The sequence below is a fragment of the Phyllostomus hastatus genome, unplaced genomic scaffold, assembly GCF_019186645.2.
Source record: "Phyllostomus hastatus isolate PE091 unplaced genomic scaffold, TTU_PhHast_1.1 phas_contig_58, whole genome shotgun sequence".
Classification (NCBI taxonomy): domain Eukaryota; kingdom Metazoa; phylum Chordata; class Mammalia; order Chiroptera; family Phyllostomidae; genus Phyllostomus; species Phyllostomus hastatus.
In genome coordinates, this window is record NW_025333916.1 from 48736238 (window position 1) to 48758579 (window position 22342).

General features: G+C 33.7%; 1 non-coding gene across 1 annotated transcript; it reads right to left on the reverse strand.

The window, feature by feature from the left end:
* Positions 1–286: 286 nt before the first annotated feature.
* LOC123825073 lies at positions 287–392 on the reverse strand. The gene has a single exon (XR_006786839.1). It is a non-coding gene; the product is annotated as a U6 spliceosomal RNA (small nuclear RNA).
* Between the last annotated feature and the right edge of the window lie 21950 nt (positions 393–22342).

Genomic DNA, 22342 nt, shown 5'->3' on the forward strand with positions numbered 1-22342 from the left:
CGGAGTCTGTGTGTGGAGCTGGTGCTGCCATTGGACATGTGGCTTCTAGGACCACAAAGTCCTGAGCTCCCAGGCTGGAGAGTTTGCCAGTGAACCAGGGAATGCTCCACTGGGTCAACAGGAGAGAGATTCCTTTCTGCAGGCCATGGGCCATGTGACTTCTAAGGTTGCAAGGCTCATGAAGAGGACAGGCCATTATACTGTCAAGTGCCAGTTCCAAGCAGCCAGCCATGAGCAAGAGTCAGATTTTTTTCACCCTTGTGTTTGTTTGTTTGTTTGTTTGTTTGAAAATATGGAATGCTTCACAAATTTGCTGTCATCCTTGCACAGGGGCCATGCTAATCTTCTCTGTATCATTCCAATTTTAGTATATATGCTGCCGAAGCAAGCACCACCCTTGTGTTTATATTAGTTTTGTATGTGGGATGGACCAGGTTCTTACTCAGAATGACCAAAAAACTTAATAAACTTTTGTGAGTTTTTGGTGGGTCTGCCTCCCAACCTAGCCCTTCTTTCCCCTGGCTAGAGTGACAGGCTTTTAGATCCAGACCTTCTCCTGTGCTATTTTAACTTCTGTTGCACATGTGCCTGCCTTCCCCTTGTCCCAACCCCAATCTGGTACTGGAAGGGGGTAGGAGGGCTTTTCTCCCCTTACCCAGTTATCTTGCTAGCTTTGCATGTGCTCAGTGTGCTTCCTCCTGCTGCCATGGTGCCTGGGGTTGGGGAAGTGTGCACTCAGTTACCCTGGCTGTCCCTCTTTTCCCAGGCCCCAGCCCCCTCCCAGTGGTCTGGAGAGCTTGTGTACCTGTATCACTACTAGAAAGATATGAAGTTTTATTCATTCTCTGGAATTTCAGAGTTACCTTGTCAGTATTTTTTATTTTAGCTTCTTAGTGTGTAATGATATCTCACTGTAGTTGCATTTCCTTTGTGATTACTGATGTTGCATTCTTTTTAATATTCTTGTTGATATTCTTTTATTTTCTTTTTTTATGGCTGCACAACAATGTGAACCATACTTTTTATGATCATTTTTTTAAATTTTATTTAAATTGTTGTTGCAGTATAATTTTCTACCTTGTACTCCCATCCCAACCCACCCACCCAGCCCTCTCCCCTCCCATTTCCACCAGCCCCTAGTTTTTATCCATGTGTCCTTTATACTCATTCCTGTAAATCTTCCTTCCCCTTTTCCCCTGAAATTCCCCTGAAATTCCCTCTCCTCTCCTCTCTGAACTCTGTCAGTCTGTTCTTTATTTCAGTGTCTTTGGTTATATTTTGCTTGTTTGTTTGTTTTGTTCTTTAGGTTCCTGTTAAAGGTGAGATCATATGGTATTTATTTTTCACTGCCTGGCTTATTTCACTCAGCATAATGCTTTCCAGTTACACCCATGCTGTTGCAAAGGGTAGGAGCTCCTTCCTTCTTTCTGCTGCATAGAATTCCATTGTATAAATGTACCATAGTTTTTTGATCCATTCATTTACTGATGGGCATCTAGGTTGCTTCCAACACTTGGCTATTGTATATTGTGCTGCTATGAACATTGGGGTGCATAGGTTCTTTTGGATTGGTGTTTCAGGGCTCTTAGAATATAATCCCAGCAGTGGAATTGCTGAGTCAAAAGGCAGATCTTTTATTTCTTTTATGAAATGACAATAATTTGGCCCAGTTGGCATACTTACGTTTTACTATTTTTAAATTTTATTTTACTTTTATAATTTTATCCTCACCCAAGGACACGCTTACTGATTTTAGAAAGAGAGAAAGGGAAGGAGAGACAAGGGGAGGGGAACATCATTGTGGCAAAAAACATCAATCTGAGAGAGAAATATTGATTGGTTGCCTTTCATATGTGCTCCAGGTGGGGAACCTGCCCGCAACCTAGCCATATGCCTTGACCAGGAATTGAACCCAGAAATTTTATTTTGCATTACAGATTTCTGAGAGTTTATTATATTTTTTATACAGTAGTTCTTACTCAGATATGTTATATTTTCTCTAACTCTATGACTGATACTTCATTTTATTAAAGGGGTTTTTTTGATGATCAGACATTTTATTATTAATGAAGTCATTTTTGTAAGTTGCTTTGTAGTTAATGATTCAAGTATTCTCATTGAAATTCTTTGTTACCATAAAATATTCTTTAACGTGTTCTTCTATAAGTTTCATAGTTTCAGTGTTTAGGTTTAGAGATATGATCCATCTTTAATTTTAGCATATGGCATGTGGTAGGATTTGAGGTTTATTTATTTTCTCTTTAACAAAACACTACTGACCTGTTTCATCATTTTTGTCTACAATAAATGTAGGGTTATCTCTAGTTTTTCTTTTCTGTTTCATTGATCTATTTGATTTTCTTTACACATACCACACTCTAGTGGCTAGTGTAGCTTTATAGCAATTCTTAGTATCACATTTACTCATCATTTCAAGATGAGTTAACTATTCTAGTTTCTTTAATCTTTTATATAAATATTATAAACAACTTGTCTATTTATGCAAAAAATAATTTTGGATTTTTATTGTGAATTCATGAAATCTAATCTATTGATAAATTTGTTGAGAGTTAACATCTAAACAACATTGAATTTTCCAATTCTTTAGCACATTCCATCTGTCTATTTATTTCTGTCTTCTTACATATCTATTCTCAATAATTTAAAGTGTCCTGGTAATATATGTACATGCCTTTTCCTTCATGTAGTGTTAAATATTTAAATTTTGGGATTTAAAATTTATTTTTAAAAGAATTTCTATCTGGAAATCATTTCTAAGTTTTACTTCCAGTATCTAAAATGTAATTGTTTTTGTAAATTGACTTCATGCCATGCAAGTTTGTTAAATTAATTTATTGGTTCTGGTAGATTTTGCAGATTACAAATAACTTTCTTTGTAAGCAATCATATCATCTTTCTAAAGGGAAGTTACACATCTTTCTAACTCTTCTGACTGATTTTTTTTTTTGGCTTTATGGTAATGGCTTAAACCTCTGGTGTGGTACTGTATAAAACCAGTTTTAGTGGATAGCTTTGCTTTCTTTCTTATTCTAGGACCAAAAAGTTTATTATTTGACCAAACACAATGTTAATTATTGGTTTTATGTAGAGAACCTATTCAAAATTGAAGAATTTTTTCTAGGTTTTTAGCCTCTATATCAAGAATATTTTTCATTTTTGTCAAATGCTGCTTTTGTAAGTATTGTGGTAATCTGTAATCTGTGATTACTTAATATTATATGTACATGTAGTCAGGTTTCATTTATTTTTAATTGAATTTGTTGGGGTGACACTGATTAATAAAATTATATTGGTTTCAGGGGTAGAATTACATAGTGTATCACCTATATGTTGTATTGTGTGCTCACCACTCTAATTAAGTTTCTTTCCATCAGTATTGTTCCCTTCTTACCCTCCCCTACCTCCCCAACCCCCATCCCCTCTGGTAATTTATATGCTCTTGTCTCTCTGAGGTTTCTTTTTTTTAACTTAATCTCTTCACCTTTTTTATCCAGTCCCCACCTGGAATTTTTACCCATGTTAACATGGGTATTTACATGGCTTTTAAAGTACACTGACCTTCTGCCTGCTGGCTAGAATGAAGTTGGTCATAATGTATTATCAATTTGATACATTGTTGGGTTTGACTTGCTAATATTTTGTCAATTTTTCCATTTTCATAAAGGATACTTACCTTTAATCTAATTTTTCTAAAGACAACAATTTTATCTAAATATAACAGTTTTCTAAATAAACAAACATAAATATAAATAATAATAATGTAACTATAAACATATAAATGGTCTGGGGCCATGGTGACCTTATAAAATTATTGAGGGTATTCTATTCTTCTCTATTATTTTCTGGAGGAATTTATATGAGATTGATATTAATTTTATTCCTTAAATATAATAAAATTCACCAGTGAAGCAATCAGGGAGTGAAGTTGTTGAACTTTTGTCATTATAAATTTAAATAATTAAATGCCTTTGGGGTCTTCAGCTTTTCAATCATTTCTCTTATGTCAATAGTGTTGGGTTATGTCTTGTAAAACTTCTTTCTTTGTCAAAATGTCAAATTTTTATCATAAACTTTATTATACTATTCTGTTGTTATACTTGTAATGACTCTAACACTCAGGATATACACTCTTTTATTCTTGATATTGAAATTGTTTATCATCATTTCTGTAACTAAGACCAGTCTTGCTAGGGGGTCATTGGTTTTATTAAACTTTTCAAAAAATAAAATTTTTCTTTGTTAATATTCTTTTTCTTAATTCTATTTTATAAATATTCACTCTTATTTATTCTTTACTTCTACTTATCCTTGGTTTAATTTGCATACTTCATCTTATCTTCCAAAGATAAAAACTTAGGTCACTAACTTTTAAACTTATTTTTTTAACCAATTCATTCTAATTTGTTTAATGTTTTAGTAGCTTTTAGAAGAAGATGGAAAAGTCTAATAACAGTAACTCTGTCATGACTATAGGAGGAAAACGTTTGTTTTCTCTCTCTCTAAATATATATATACACATATATATCATTTTTATATATCACTCTTAAAAATATATTATGTATATTACTATATTATTTTTATAACTATTACAAATTACTTTCAAATGCCAAAAATCTTACTGAAAATTTAATTATAAAATATGTTAATAATCTAAATATTTGCTTTTAAGAGACATATCCATATACTTGACTGAAATATTCTTCTATTAACCTGGGGTTTTGATTTACGTAGGTTGAATAAAATGTGGATTTATTCAATTAGTAAAAGAGTACTTTGAATGTTCTATATTATTTAGGGGAACTTTGGTGATATACTTATTGTATAAGTAATTTCAGCTAAGGGATATTCTAAATTAAAAACACATCAGAATCTATAATGCTTCACAATTCTTTTTGCTGGTAAAAGACTTTGTTGTTAACTAGATAAATCTGCCCACCAACTGAACAAGTTCTGTACTTTAAATGGATATGTTAGTAATAAAACCATATCATCATAATAGAGTACCAAACAAAAATAACACTTCTCAGCTAGAATCTTGAAAAATTTAAATGAATTTCAAAAGTAATTTAAGTTTCTTTAAGGAAAGAATATTTTATGTAGGAACACAAAGTATGACTAATCTAGACATGCCCAACTCTAATTAAGAAAATTTGTCACTGGTAACCTGATTCCTTTTCCTATAATTGCCATTGCATAAAAATGCCTGATCCACATAAATGTTTGATTAGTAAAACATTTTATTACTTTCAATAATGCATATCATAATTGTCTCTGTATGTAGAAGATAGTGTTTTTGGCGAGTACTATAGTTATATGGTGAAATGTTAATTAAAACGGAAGTAGTATACTGTTTGTTCCAAGTCCAATTACTTAATTATAAAATTAAAACAATATAAAGCTAAATAATTTGCCACTTCTACTCTCACTGGTGTTGTAAAATTATATCCGAATGATTTCCAAAATGATTAGCATGGCTCTAACTGTCATGAACTGCAGGTTGCCAGGTTATTGAATCTCAAAACAGCTCATAACTATTTTTTAAAATTTACCCTTGTGGCTGCCATTGCACAGTGCAACATAGCAATATAAGAAAGCACATAGTTTGGAAACATTAGAATGGAAAAGATTATTGCCTTTCTTCCTCTCATTCAAAACTGCTATTTTAATGGCACATATTTCTGAGATTTATTTATTTGGATTTGCTTCAGAATTGACCTTATCAGCTCATAAAGGTTTCACCATATAACAGAAATATTAGTTCAGATTTAACTGCTTTCAATCACTTTGTAGAACAGTGCTTATAAGGAGCTGCATTTAAACAAACATCTTTTCTTCTGCCCAAAGCAATGTGATTCTCCTGATTAAATTATATTGCAAAATATTAACTAAGTGATATCCATTTCAATAGTAAAATAATTATATGGTTGACAGTATCAAGACACAAGACCTATTCAGAATTCCAGCCAAGATGGAGGCTTAGATAGATACACTTTGCCTCCTCGCACTACCAAAAGAAAGACAACAGCAAATTTAAAAACAAAAAATAACCAGAAGTGTCAGAAAATCAAACTGTATCAAAGTCTGACAACCAAGGAGTTAAAGAAGAAACATTTATCCAGAATGGTAGTTGGGGGTAGAGTCAGGCAGCCTGGGTGGAGAGGACTAGCAGCAAGGTGGCAGCTGGGGGACAAAATGCAAGGCAGTGGCTGGTGGAGCAGGAGGTCCCACATATGCGTGTGGATAAACCAGCAAGAACAGCTGGGGAGTGAGACAGACCACTCGACCCACCATTCCAGCCCAGGGAAACAAAGCCTAGAAATCTCTGGCAGTAAAAATTTGTGGGGGTTGCTGCAGTGGGAGAAACTCCCAACCTCAAGGGACAGTTCATTGGACAGACCCACAGGGTCCTAGACCATACACAACCACACTCACCAGAATCAGCATCAGAAGGGCCCAATTTGTTTGTGGGTATCAGGGGAAGTGATTGAAAGCTGGCAGAGAGCTGAGCAAGGGGCATTGCTCCCTCTAAAGCCCCTCCCCCACATACAGCACCTCCAGGCAACACAGGTAACCTATGTTGCCTGCCCTGGCACATACCTAAGGCTCCACTCCTTACAATGAAACAGGCATGCCTAGAAAAAAAATATATGGCCCTAATGAAAGGACAGATCAAAGTTCCAAAAATAGAACTAAGCCATGAAGAGATAGCAAACTTATCAGCTGCAGAGTTCAAAACAATGGTAATGGATTAAAATGGTAATCTGGATGCTTACAGAGATTCTTGAGCATAGTCACAAAATGGAGGAAAGAGTGAAGGCTATGCAAAGTGAAATAAAGGAAAATATACAGAGAACCAACAATGAAGGGAGAGAAACCAGGATCCAAATCAACAGTTTGGAACAGAAGGAAGAAATAAACATTCAACCAGAACAGAAAGAAGAAATAAGAATTCAAAAAAATGAGGAGAGACTTAGAAACGTCCAGGACAACCTTTAAATGTTCCAACATCTGCATCATAAGAGTGCCAGAAGAAGAGGGGGAGCAAGGAATTGAAAACTTATGTGAAAAATAATGAAGGAGCACTTCCCCAATCTGGCAAAGGAAGTCCAGGAATCTCAGAGAGTCCCAAAGAAGTTAGAACCAAGGAAGCACACACCAAAGCACATCATAATCACATTACCCAAGATTAAAGATAAGGAGAGAATCTTAAAAGCAACAAGAAAAAAAAGAGTTACCTACAAAGGAGTTTCCTTAAGACCACCAGCTGATTTCTCAAAAGAAACTTTGCAGGCAAGAAAGGACTGGAAAAAAGCATTCAAAGTGATGAAAGGCAAGGACCTACATCCAAGATTACTCTATCCAGCAAAACTACAACTTAGAATAGAAGGGCAGATAAAGTGCTTCCCAGATAAGGTAAACTTAAAGGAGTTCACCATCTCCAAGCCCTTATTGTATGAAATGTTTAAAGGGACTTATCTAAGAAAAAATAAGATGAAAAATATGAACAGTAAAATGACAACAAACTCACAAATATCAACAACTGAACGTAAAAATAAAAACAGACTAAGCAAACAACTAGAATAGGAACAGAATCACAAAAATTGAGATCACATGAAAGGTTATGAGTAGGGAGGGGGATGAGGGAGAATGAGGGAAAGGTACAGGGAATAAAAAGCATAAATGGTTGGTACAAAATAGACAGGGGGGAGGTTAAGAATAGTATATGAAATAGAGAAGCTGAAGAACTTACATGTGTGAACCATGGACATGAACTAAGGAGGAAGAATGTGGGTGGGAATGAAGGTGCAAGGCAGAGAGAATAAAAGGGGGGAAATGGGACAACTGTAATAGTATAGCCAATAAAATATATTTAAAAAAAAATTTAAAGCCCTGGCTGGTGCAGCTCAGTGGATTGAGCACTGGCCTAGAAACCAAAGGGTCACTGGTTTGACTCCCAGTCCAGGGCACATGCCTGGGTTGCAGGCCAGGTCCCAGTTAGGGGGTGCATAAGAGGCAACCACACATTGACATTTCTCTCCCTCTCTTTCTCTTTCTCTTCCCCTCTGTCTAAAAATATAAATAAATAAAATATTTTAAAAATTAAAAAAAATAAACTAGACCTATTCAATTACATATGTAATTCCAACTTTTAGCTTGTTCAGTGTAATGGAAAAACAACAAAAAAAAACCCACAAAAAACTAATTTAAACATGCTTATATCTCTGTTTACCTAATCATGTACTACTACCATACCTTTAAAAATGGAGACTATTCACATAAAATTCCATTGAATAGATAAAATTGACTATCAATGACTTTAGAAGATGGTGTCATAATACAAGCTCTAGAATAATATAGTGATTACTATTGTTGTTGCCTATTATTTCACACCCTGAGGTTAGACTAATTATCAGAAATATAGAGTGGGTGTTGTACACATCCAAAAGGACAGTAAACACTTTACAGAGAGCATGGATTGCTGCAGTACCAAGCTTTCAAGATGACTCCCAATAACACCCACATCCTGATATTGTATAACTAAGCAGTTTTCTTCCCCTATGTACCAGGGTTGGTCTGCGTGAACAAGAGGATATGATAAAAAATGATAGCATGCCACTTTTGATTTAAAAACTATGGATTCTATCTTGGGCTCATTCTGGCCGTTCTGTTGTCATTTGGATCACTCCCTGGGACAAAACCCTGTTGTGAGAAGCTCTATGGAGAGATCAGTATGGGAATAAATGGAAGTCCCACCAACAGTCACACGACTGAGCTTAGAAGTGGATTCTCCAGCTACAGTTGAGTGTTCAGATGAGTGTGGCCACAGTTAGCAGCTTACTTTCAGTCTAGTGAGACGCCCTGAACCAGATAACCTAGCTAAGCCACGCTCAAATTTTTGATCCTCAGATAATGTGTGAGATAAAAAATGTCCATTGCTTTAAGCTACTAAATTGTGAGACAGTTTGTTATATGGCAATACATACCAATATTGTAAGAAAAAGGCCAATAGAATTTAAGCACCATCATGTGTCACTTAAAGACAAGGGTCATTCTGAAAAACGCAGAGTTAGGCAATTTCCTCATTGTAGGCACATCACGGAACACACTCACATAAACTGATGGTATTTCATGCATCTTGGCTATGTGATAGACGCTGTTGCTCCTAGGCTACAAATCTATGTAGCTTGCTACTGTACTGAATACTATATGCAACCATAACACAATGGCAAGCATTTGTGCATCTAACCATATTCAACTGTAGAAAAAGTACAGTAAAAGTGCAGCATAAAATATGGACAAGTGGTAAGCTGTTTAGGGCACTTACCATGACTAGACCTTGCAGTACTGGCAGTTGCTCTGGGCAAGTCAGTGTGTGGGTGAATGTGAAGGCCTGGGACATGTCTGTTCACTGCTGTAGATGTTAAAAAACACTAGAAACTTAGGCTATTCTAAATTTATACAAAATGTTTTTCTTTCTTCAACAATAAAGTAACCTTAGTTTACTGAAGGTTTTTTTTTACTTTTAAATATTTGTTTTTTTAACTTTTTGAGTCTTTTGTAATAACACATCACTTAAGACAAAAAACACTTGAAAAGCTGCACAAACATAATTGCTTGTTTTATATCTCTATTGCATGCATTTTTTATTTTTAAACATTTTAGTTTTTAAACTTTTGAACTTTTTCTGTTAAAATGGAAGACACAAATGCACACAATAGCCTAAGCCTACGCAGAGTCAGGGTCATCAACATCACTCTCTTCCCCCTCTGTGCTTTGTCCCCGTCTGCAGGGTCAATAACATGCACACAGCTGCCATCTCCTATTACAACAAATTTCCTTCTTGCAAACCTCCTGAAGGGCCTGCCTGAACCTCTTCTTCAAGAGGTGTCATTCTTTTCAGAAGTATGCTGATGGTGGTTTGTTTTTGTTAATCATTGATTTATTGTAAGCAGATAATGCAGCATGGACATTCTTCTTTATTAATGAAAATGTTTTGGTGTTGGGCCAATGTTTTAAACTTTTTAAGGAGATTGTTGAGGTCTGCAAAAACTTCTGCTAAACCCTTCGATTTTCTTGAGGGCTCTTCTTTTTTTCTGCAGTTTCCCTTTCTCTTGCTTCTTCTTTGGCTATGCATTCCTCTTCCCGTTCCAACTTTTCCTCATTAGTTAGTTGCTCAAGAACAACCTATAGAAGATCCTTAATGTGATCCTTACCCAGATTAAATCTGATTGCCATCTCAACCATGGCCTTGTTGATTGTGGCATGCTCCACATTCTTGGAAAATCCTTTGAAGTCATGGAAAAACTTCTTGAGTATCATCTTTCAGAAGCCATTCATACACTCCTTGGTGACACCACCTTAAACCCAAGCAAGGTTCCTGACATTGTCAGGAGTGCCGCAATCCTTCTAGAATTCATCGGTATCTTTCTCACATCTGGTGATAGTCAGGGCAAAGGTCCTCCTCAGGTAGTAAGCCTTAAGAACTACTTTAAACTCTTTGGTCCATTAATTGTATAAAAGAGGTATTGTTTAGAGACAGAAGCACCACTTTGATTTTTCGGTGAAGATTAACATTAAAAGGTGATGACTTGGAACAAGATCAACAATACAAGGTGATGTATTGGAGCATTATCAACAATAAGCAAAATTGTGAAAAGTTTGTTCTCTAGACATTAGTTCGTTTTGCTGGCATAGCTAATCTGGAGGGCATCTTGGAAGAGGAGCTGGATCATCCATGACTTCTCATCATTCCTGTAATACACTGGCAGTATATAATGATATTCTTGAGGACCCTGGGGTTTTCACTGTGCTAGGTCATAATAGGTTTCAATAGGTAGGCTGTAAAATTGGCCCTGAACATGACTGTTCTCCTGCCCTTTAAAAGCATTTAAGCTGTCATTGACTTGGCTTCCTTATGGATGAGACTCCTTCCAGGAATTATTTTCAGAGTAGGGCAATTTCATTCATATTGAGTATTTGCTCTGGCTAATAATTTTCCCCATAATCAGGTTGTTTAGATATTCAAAGATTCTTCAGCTGCCTTCACAACAGCACTCACAGATTCACACTCACTTTCGCATTAAGTAATGAATGATTTTTGGATTGTTTAAATCATCCAGAGCTAGCAGTAAATTTAATGCCTTAGTAAGGTCCAGGTTTGCCTTTCAACAATGAAAACAAACTTTTTGCCTTGGCTTTGCTTGTTATGGTGCTGGGAGGAAAATGCCTTTGTCTGGTTTTCAATTCAGGTCATTAGAAGTGTCTCCCTTTATACATTTGAAGCCCTTCTCAGATTTTTGTTAGCCTTTGTTCCCTTCAATGAAGTAGATCCTTTAACATCTTATCACCACTTTGTTCTTGTTCTTCAAGGTCACAGCTGTGCTAGAATGGGGCATGTTTTGACTGGTGAGCAATTACCATCACTGATTTTCTGCCTTTGTAATCCTCAATCACTTTTAATTTTGTTTTCAGGTCAACCACTCAATATGGCCTCTTACTGACAACATTAACAGTGGATTTTGTATGCTTAGGGGCAGTGATGAACAAAATAGCATAAGATTAAGTCAAGCATAAAAGAAAATGATGCAAAGAAGAGATGGGTTATAGCAAAGGTACGAGGCTGCTGCCAGAGTAACATAGCATACTGTTTTACAGGAAACATTTAAAAAAATAAATTAAAAGACTACACACTACTTTCAGTATTTCATACATTTGAGTGATTGGGTCTCAAGGTACATAACTCAGGTATTTTGTGATATTTATTGGCCTCTATATGTTAAAGATAATTGAATTAACCAAAAACATACTCTATGATGTGCATAATTTTTATATTTATTTTCCCTCAGTTGCCATTATATTTCTCCTTTATTCAATACATATTTTCTCCAGAACATTTATGGCAAACTTTCTTAAACATAATTATTAAAGTAAAATCTGAACATAAGTTGTAAATTGTTGAGCATAATATTGATTCTGTATATAGGGATGACATATTATTGAAATATTTAAATTGTTGCATATATTGAATAATATCCTCAATTATCTCATTTGTACAAAAAAAGTCTCATTTGTTTCTACAATAGATAAATCTTGAGTGTTGATTAGATTTTTTCAAAAAGTTAATGTTTGAACACAGAACTGATCTTTTGCAATTATGTAGGTTTCAATGTAAGCAATAACAATTATACTGGGCTATACTTAATTTTACCTCAAAATTCATTTCATGTATTTTCTGTATAACCTGAGCTTATGCATTTAAACATATTTTCTCTTTTTCAGACCATGTTGATTTAAATATATTTTTCAATGAAGAGTTTTATTTTGTCTTTATGATTCAGAGCCATTTGGATGGGCATCAACAGTTTGAATGATGTGACACATTAATTTCCAGCTATTGCAGTGACCAGGATAAGAGCAATGCCTCCTCTAATGCATTCTTTTTATAATCTTATAGAAAGAAAATCCAGAAAACCATTTTTTTGGTAATTTCATTTAAAATAACAGTACAAATAATTTTAAAAGACTACACACTATAATAACAATAAAATGTAGAGCATAGTAAAAGCAGGTACCAGTAGCTTTGTCATTCATTATCATTATCTAGTGTTAGGTATGTTCTGTACTCAATTGTCTGTGCTGTACTTTTACAGCAGACTTCTTTACTCCAGCATCACCACAAACACAGTAGTAATGCCTTGCAATATGGTGTTTAACTTACCACAGTGGCAACATCAGTATGTAATAGGGATTTTTAGCTCCTTTATAACCATATTGGGCCATCCTCAGATGCGTAGTCCAAAGTTAATAGAAATGTCATTATGTGGCATATGCTTGCAATTCAGTATACATTTTTAATATTTATGAATCAAATTAACATTTATGCCTTTTCCTTGATGCCCTGTATTCAGAAACTCAGGCACTGCTATCATTACAGTGTTGTACCTAACCCCACAAGTTTTACACTTGAGGATATTTCTGGTATATTATATTTTTAGAAACATATTTGATAATAATGTGAAAATATTAACATAAATGACATTAGTAACACTTAAGTAATATTAGATTTTAAAATGTTCTCCTATTAGTCCAATAACCACCAGTGTGCATTGACATCATATCCTCTGATGGTACAACATAGGCCATTGCCAAAATATTTGGCTGCTCTCTTGACACTTCTTTTCATGACTGTTTATGAAGTTATTGAGGTTTAAGTAGAAAGGCTTATATGAGCATTATGTTAATCCTATTATCCATTCCATGCTATGATCTGAGAGTTTTTAGGGTTATTTCAAGTTAAAATTATTCACTCACATACTCATCTAACACGTGGAAACAAAGTTAACCTACTTGACTTACAAGTTTTGATGATGTACATGGGGGAAAACACACTAATATAAAAAAACAAAATAAATATTCTATAATTGTTTTTCCTTATAACTTAAGATTAGTTTCATTCTTTCACCATGATTTTATTTCTGATTATCTTATTGAGTGCTATAATTAATATATAAAATATTAAGTTACACCATTATTATTTCTGTAGAAAATATTGACATCTGCCCTGGTTGCTGTGGCTCAGTGGATTGAGTTCCAACCTGTGAACCAAAAGGTTGCAGGTTTGATTCCCAGTCAGGGCACATGCCTGGATTGCAGGCCAGGTCCCCAGTAGGAGTCACACAAGTTGTTTCTCTACCTCTCTCTGCCACTCCTTCTCTCTCTAAAAATAAATAAATAAAATCTTAAAAAAAGAAAATATTGACATCTATGTTTATGGCAATGTCAGAAATTGTTCTTGTTAAAATTTAAGAAAATTAGATTGCATTATTTTAACTTAGAATTTGTTAACTAATTTCATTTTTGTTTCTTCTTGACCTCAGATCCAATGAGAACGATGGCTGGAGTTCTCACTCATTTTGTTCAGCTTTTTCACTTTTTATAAAATGATAGATTAAAGGGAAAAGTTTTCTCTAGAGGTAAGGTACTTTAAACATTGCAGAGAAACCTGTAACATATGATTAAATGACTTGATGATTTCAAATTTATTGTTCTCCGATCATTAAAATGTCAATTCTAAGAGCTTATTCTAGAATCCAATTTTGAACCCATTTGTCAGAGTAGTTTAAGTTACTGTATATACTTAAAATAATATAACTTTTCTTGAAGAAATAACATTTATTTACCTAATCTGGACTATTATCAGAATCTGAATAACTGGTATTTTACCACATTTATCTCACATTGAATATTAATGCATAAAACTGAGGAGTTATTATGGTTATTTGTTTTTTAAATAATGACATTTACATTGTATTTTACTTAAGACTTTCTAAATGGATGTTTTTGCTTTATCAGTGGAAATTCTGCTATATATATTAAATTTTGCTATAGCTTCTGCTCAATAAATATAAATCTCAAGTCAAGAGAAGCTGATTTAGTGAATTTGTACTAAGCTCATAATAGTTTAGTTTAAGCTCAAGAGGGAGTTAATTCTGAATTATTTAGTTAACAGTTATTCATTTTATTATATATTTTCAGGTTCTTACTGGGAAAATTTATATTTGAAACATACGTTTTAATATTAAAACTTATTTTTAATAACACCTTTATTTTAGAATAGTTTTAGATTTACAAAAAGTATTTGCAAGATAGTACTGAAAATATCTACATCTCTCACTGATGTTCTCCTATTATTAATATCTTCATATATACATGTATATGTATACATGTATATGCATATTTATTTATATGCATATGTGTATGTTCCTTTAGATGATGACAATTTCTCATCTTTACCTTCTTTTCCCCACCGTTTTTTGATGATCTTGACTCAGTTTTGAGGAGGGCTGTTCAGACATTTAGCAAAATGCTCCTCAGTTGGGATTATCTGTTTTGTTCATGGTTGGACTGGAGTTATGCATATCTGGGAGGTGATATTATAATTTTTATTAGTACTTTATAAAATTATCCAACCCTATCATGTTTGATAATATAATATACAGTATATATACAGAATATAAGCATTTCTGATAGTCATTGATAGACAAGTGTTACATTGAAGTCATTTATTTAGTCACTCACTCATTCATTTTATAAAATGCTGTTTTTATAAAGAATATGGTGCTATACCTAGAGCTGTAAACAGACTGTCATACCCATAGTAACATTTAATCCAAGACTGTTCATTTTAATGTAAAGGGCTTTGCTGATAATTGGTAACACAAAGGCCTCATTAACCAGTACATTAGGACTTTCTGATTCACTTCTCTAGATTTCAGGCTTAAGAGGCCATTACATTCTTAATGACCCTAACCGATGGAGGCAGTAGATTTCCTCTCAAAGGAGAGTCCTAGAGTAGAGTCGTTCTCTTTGATTTATGTGCTGAGTGGATATAGTTCATTATAAAGTTTGGATGATAAGTCCAGAAAATTACTGCAGATACTGCTTGTGTGCTTTGGCAATGATTCCCTGAAGAAAGGCCCAACACAATTTCAACTGTCAACCTCCATGAGAAAGATCTATCTGCCACTACTTTCTGTATTTCAAAAAGAAAAAAAATATTATGGTGATAAGAAATAAAAATGGAGCTTTCCCACATGCTTGTGGATAGAGAAAGGTAAACATCCAGAGGTACATTACTCATTATATAGATTAGCCACTGTCTCAGTCCCTCTGTTCTTAGGCAAGATCAAGAATGGAGATCCAGAGAAGTGTGTCCAAATTTGTTTGCTCCACAAACTTGATTTGATTGCCTGCTAAATGCCAGAAAAATATTATTTGAATATTTCCTCATTTAATGTGAACACATGGCTAATTGATGCAACCAGCAGGAACAAAACTTAAAAAGGACTCTTTGTAGTTTGACAGCAAACTAGACAACTTTAAATTTCCCTTATGCTGTTTTACTCAGCCATCTTGGTTTTGTTTTTGTTTTGTTTTGTTTTTTTGCTGTTTCTCTATTTCATTTTAAAATAACTTTTACATTGTTTTCTATCTGTCCTTTATGGTTTTTATAACTCTTCTTTATTAAAAAGATTTAAAAGCAGCATTACCAAGACCCTGGATGGCAAATACTGTTATTGCATGTTATTATAAACCAGGAGCAAAACAATTAAAAGACTCTTGTCAAAAATTATAGGATGATAAGAATTTGTTTTAACTTATGTGACTCATGGGCATTGAGCAGTTTTGTGCTACATATATTTTCTTTGAATGCCTTATTTTGGATAATTCAAAATATTTCATACTGCTCAGTGTTAAAAGAAAGAAAAGGACAAAATTCTTGTAATGATTTGATGAATTTTTCAATTAAAAGAAAGATTGATATATTTCTAAAGACATATTTGGATTCTAACTGAAATAAACATATGTTAGTAAAACACTGAGTATATCTACAAAATGCAATCTTTATATTAGTAATATTCAAAACATTCTTCTTACCCCAAAGAAGTAAGGATGTCTATTTTTTCTACTATTTTTCTCTTTTATTATTCTAGCTCTTCTATTATGGCCAGCACAGTCTTCATTATCTTAGAAATTTTGCAGTTTGATTATCCTCAATTCAATGAATTACCCACTGTATTCAATATGATATACATGCTACATTTAGATTTTTCTATATCTATATTTAGTCTGATTATCTTATAATACATAAGTTTTCATCACCTTTCACAAAACATGCCTTTTATTACTGAGTCAAAGTTTATTATGAATAATTATGAGAAATAAACTATTAAGAGAACATTTGTGGTGTTTTATGGTATGACTTTCAGCCATTTGCCTAGATGAACAACCCAGGTTCGGCACAATTTGGTCTCTGATCTCCCTCCCCGTTCTTGTATCACATTACTGCTCCTTATCAGGGTTCCATTTATGCCTCCTTGAATATGTGTGTTTCTTCACCATCTTTGTTTTCCTCAGCATGTCTTGTTTTTTTGATATGTTTTCCTTCTTCTGTTTTTGATCCTTCTACTGTTCCTTCTATCAGGTCTATTTCTTCCCTTAAGGTTTAATTTAAATCACATCCCATTTAGTAGACTATAGTCAATTAACCAACCTTCATAGATTATTTTCTCATTTAAATTTCTTGTTACTCAAAGGCTGCATAACTTATTTTTGAATTAATTAATATTTTAAGAGCTGTGTATTTATATTGTAAAGCATTAAGTTATAGAAAATGGCATATATGTATATATTTTCGAATCTTTACCCTTTATTATAGGTTTTTGGCCAATGAGAGTTTCTTGATAACTTGGTTATGTCTTACTAAATTGTTCAGTGGATCCTATATGAGATGTATATAGGGAGAAATAAATAAGCTTAATAAATAAGATATAAAACTGAAACCCTTGCAGATTATTGGTATTTTTATTCATTCTTTCATTTCAATGTCAATGGGGAGGGGGGAAGATGTATGAATATAACATATCCCCTACGTCAGTAAAAGGAAGAGCAGATTTGGATTACATGGACTGTGGTTCATATTATTAGAACAAAAAAAAATCACCTAGAAAAAAACTTAACCTGTATGTTTGAGAATTTAAAGACACATGTGGACATTTTTCACATATATAAAACAAGCAGTCCTAAAATTTTTATGAAGCCATGAAAGACCCCAATTAGCCAAAGTAATTTTGAGAAAAAAAAAACAAAACAGAAACCTGAAGACATCATGCTACCTGATATTAATCTATAATGCAAGGCTACTGTAGTCAAAACAGTATTTTACTGGCATAAAAACAGATGCATAGGTCAATGAAAAGAACAGGGGGTAAAGAAATAAGCACACACATGTATAGTCAATTGATTTATGACAAAAGGACTAGGAAAAACAATGGGGAAAGGACAATGCCTTTAATAAACTGTGCTGGGAAAGTGGATAGACACATGCAAAAGAGTGAAATTGGACCACGCATTATATTAAGCTACACAGAAAAAAATAACACAAAATGGATTAAATACTTGCATGTAACACCTAAAACCATAAATCTTTTATGAGAAAACATAGGTAGTAAGCTCCATTACATCAATTTTTATGATATTTTCTGTTTGGCACTAAAAGCAATGGCAACTAAAGTAGAAAGAAGGGAAAGGGTCAAGTTCAGGAACATGGACAAATACAATGGTGGGGGGTTGAATGTGGAAAGGGGGTGGATAGGGCAAGGGAGAGTAATGGGGGAAAAATAAGGACAGCTATAATTGAACAATAACAAAAAATATTTTATTAACTCAAAAAGAGAAAGGTATATAGCCAAGAAGTGGAGAAAAAGAAGTATATAGGTGTTGGATAGTGAATCAAATGATCATTTTTATGGATTTTTTTGGTAATGTTTGTAGTATTTGTCAGGTTTTTACATGTTATGACTTACTGTTGCTCTTTTTTCTCATATTCACTTTTTATCTAAAAAAACAAAAATGAAACAAACAAAAAGCCTAGTGAGTAGGACTACATAAGTCTAAAAAGCTTCTGAACAGCAAGGGAAACCATCAACAAATGAACAGACAACCTATCAAATGGGATAAAATAATTATTAATAATATATCTAATAAAAGGTTAATGTATAAAATTGATAATGAACTCATATCACTCAATGGCAAAAAAGCTAATGAAAAATTGGCAGAGAATTTCAATAGACATTTTTCAAAAGAAGACATACAGATGGCCAACAAATACATAAAAAGGAGCTCAGCATCACTGATCATCAGGAAAATGCAAATCAAAACTTTATTGAGATATCACCTCACATCTGGTAGAATGACTATTATCAAAATGACACAAAAATAAATGTTGGTGAGGATTTTGTACTGTCAGTGGGAATATAAATTGAGGCAGCCATTATGGAAAAGGTCATGGAAGTTCATAAAAAAACTGGGAAAATAGCTACCATATTGTGTATCAGTTCCACTTCTGGATATTTATCTGAAGAAAATAAAAATATTAACTGAAATGATATATGCACCCCCATGTTCATTGTGTTTATTGGTAATAACCAAGATAAAAACAATTGTCCTTTGACCAATAAATGGAGAAAGAAACTGTGTTTATATATATTTATACATATATATAATGTTATATGTATTATATGTAACATATTACTCATCCAACAAAAAGTAAATCTTGCCATTTGTGCATTATTATGTATGAAATAATACAAAGTAAAACAAATACAATATGACCTCACTTGTATGTGGAATTTAAACACAAAAAAACTAACCAACAAAAAAGCAAGCTCATAGATGCAAAGAACAGATCGGTATTTGCTGGAGACTTGGGTGAAGAGCAAACTCTATATAGACATCAAAAGGTGCAAATTATTAATTATTAAATGAATATGTCATGATGAATACTGTATTAAAGTTAATGATACTGTGCTGAATATCTGAAAGTTGCTAACAAAGGCCATCTTAAAGTTCTTATCATAGATAAATTTTATAATTATGTGCAGTGATGAATGTTAATTTGACTTATTGTACTGATCATCACCAATATATACAAATAATAAATTGTTATGTTATATAGCTAAAACTAACATATGTCAATTATATTTCAACAAAAATAATTTACCAGATATAATAATGAATTTCAATTTAAACAATTAAATGTTATATAAACATATAAAATCAGTATGTAAAAGTAAAACTACGGAAGCAGTAAAAATATTCGTGGTTACAGGAGAAAGAGTGAAGGAGGAATGAATATGTAAAGCACAGAGGATTTTTAGGTCACTGAAAGTACTCTTTATGATAGCATCACGGTGAATATCTATCAGAATACATTTGTACAAATGTATAAAATGTGTGCTACCAGTAGTAAACCCTAATGTTAACTGTGAAGTTGGGATGCTGAGGAGGTATGAACCTGGGTAGGTTCATCATTTGTAACAAAATGTACCACTATGTTGGAGAGTTTTTGTTGCTGAGGGAGACTACACATGAGTAATGGCGGGGGTACATGGCAAATCTCTATCACTCCTACTCAGTTTTGCTATGGAACTAAAACTGAACTGAAACTAAATTTTATTTCAAAGTGTAATAAAATAAAACAATATTTAAGGGCTGAGATGTTCATTTGCTAATTCATTCTTAACAAATAGTAGACTATATACACATACATATACACACACACATATATATGCACATATATTTAATCATCTTTAGAGTAGACAAATTGGGCTAATTCCTCATTTGTGCTCTTGAAAAGATCTCATTTTCTAAAGAAATTTAGTAATACATAGTCATATGCCTGTTGATGCAGGTGATCCTCAAAGGTAAAATTATGATGGATCAGTGCTGGACTAGAATAAAAATAGAGAGAAAACATATTGATTCAGCAGTTAACTATTTGCCACTCCCTTAAAATAGGAAAATAGATGACTCATTCTGAATAAAAATTTGAAAGTGACTTGGAGGCATCGCAGTTCTAATGACCCTGTACTCTAGCTCTCTAGACACCTAAGGTGTCGGAAAACCAAACGGAAACAGTGGGATGATTGAAACAGAGCTGAGATTGTACCCACTGGACACACACCTCAAGAATTAAAAGGCTGCAATCTGCTGTTATTTCAAATTAACCTTTTTCTGACATTCAACTTCACACACATTTGCTTTGGGTAGTAACTCTCTAGTAATTATTTTGTTATGTAATGCTATATACTCTTTTGCCCTTAAAAGAAGAGCACTTGAATTCTTTTCTGTAAATAGAACAGAGTTAAATACTTGAATGGTGTTTAATACTGAGATACACTAATTTATAGTACATTAAAAAAACTCCTAGCCCTGGCTGGTATGGCTCAGTAGATTGAGTGCTGGCCTGTGAACCAAAGGGTCGCCAGTTCAATTCCCAATCAGGGCACATGTCTGGGTTGCAGGCTGGGTCCCCTGGTATGGGGCGCATGAGAGGCAACCACACATTGATATTTCTCTCCCTCTCTTTCTCCCTCCCTTCCCCATTCCCTAAAAATAAATAAATAAAATACTAAAAACCCTCCTAAATATTAGCCATGTAAAGGAACAAATATTTTTTGTTCAAGCTATATACCCATGTGGATAGCAGAGCTTTTCTATTTAGCATATTCAATCAAAACCCCAAGACATTCTACCATGAAGCTGCACAATTCACATTAATAGAGCAAAATGGATGAAACAATTGTGACCCAGCTTTGAAATACTGTAATCTGCAAGAAACATTTACATTGTCATTCTTTAAAGTGTGGGGAGGATAAACTTTCCCTGTGTGAGTATATGGTCACCCAAACAAAATTTCAAATACAACAGATTTACATTTTTAGATAAATGAAAGATTTATTTCTGATTTCATCATTAATAGTGAATGTTAGGAAACACAGGAAAACATTGAAATCTTCAAGAGCTGTTAAGTGTTTGCTTTATGTTGCAAGGACAAAGGGGTCTTACAGTAAAAATGAAATCATTCCCTGGCCAGTGTGGCTCATTTGGAGTATGGTCCTGTAAGCCCAAATGTCAACAGGTTCAACTCCCGGTCAGGACAAATGCCTAGGCTGCGACCGACCCGGTAGTGGAGCATCAGAGAGTCTCTCTGTCAATGCTGCTCTCTCACAGGGATGTGTTTCTTTTTCCCTATCTCCCTCCCTCCCCCTCTTTCTAAAGTCAATAAGCATGCCCTCAGGTGAAAATAAAATGAAAAAGAAAAAGAAAACTTGAAGTTAAACTTTAAAAAATAAATAAAGTTGCACTTTAAAAATAAATGAAAATAAATAAATCTGAAATCACAGTAAAATGTTAATGAACATAAAACTACAAAACACTTGTTCTGAAATTTTCTTCAGTGCCTTTATATATGATTTTAAAGTAAAATGATACATCATACAGATGATACATTATAGAATTATATACCTAAAACCTATATAATTTTATTAACCATTGTCACCCCAATAAATTCCATAAAAATAAATAAGTGAAAATGGAAAGAACTGGAATAAAATGATTAAGTGTGTATGTTAATTTAAAGGTCCCATGAGGGAGGAGTCGACAGATATTTGGTTGAATATAATTTTGTGTATTTGCACTAGGGTATTTCTGGATGAGATTAACAATTGACTCTATAAAATAAGTAGAGCAGATTTCTCTTTTCCGTTTGGACAGGCCTCAGTGAACCCATTGATGCCTAAATAGACCAAAATGACAGTGAGATAAAAGACATCAGTCTTCTGCCTTCTCACACATCTCCAGATCTCCTGGGTCTCCGCATTGGTAAACGTAGATCTGGGTAATTTTAAACCTTCATAATCACATGAGATAATGTCTTGGATAGACAGACAGATAGATGTAAATATACAGATATATGTGC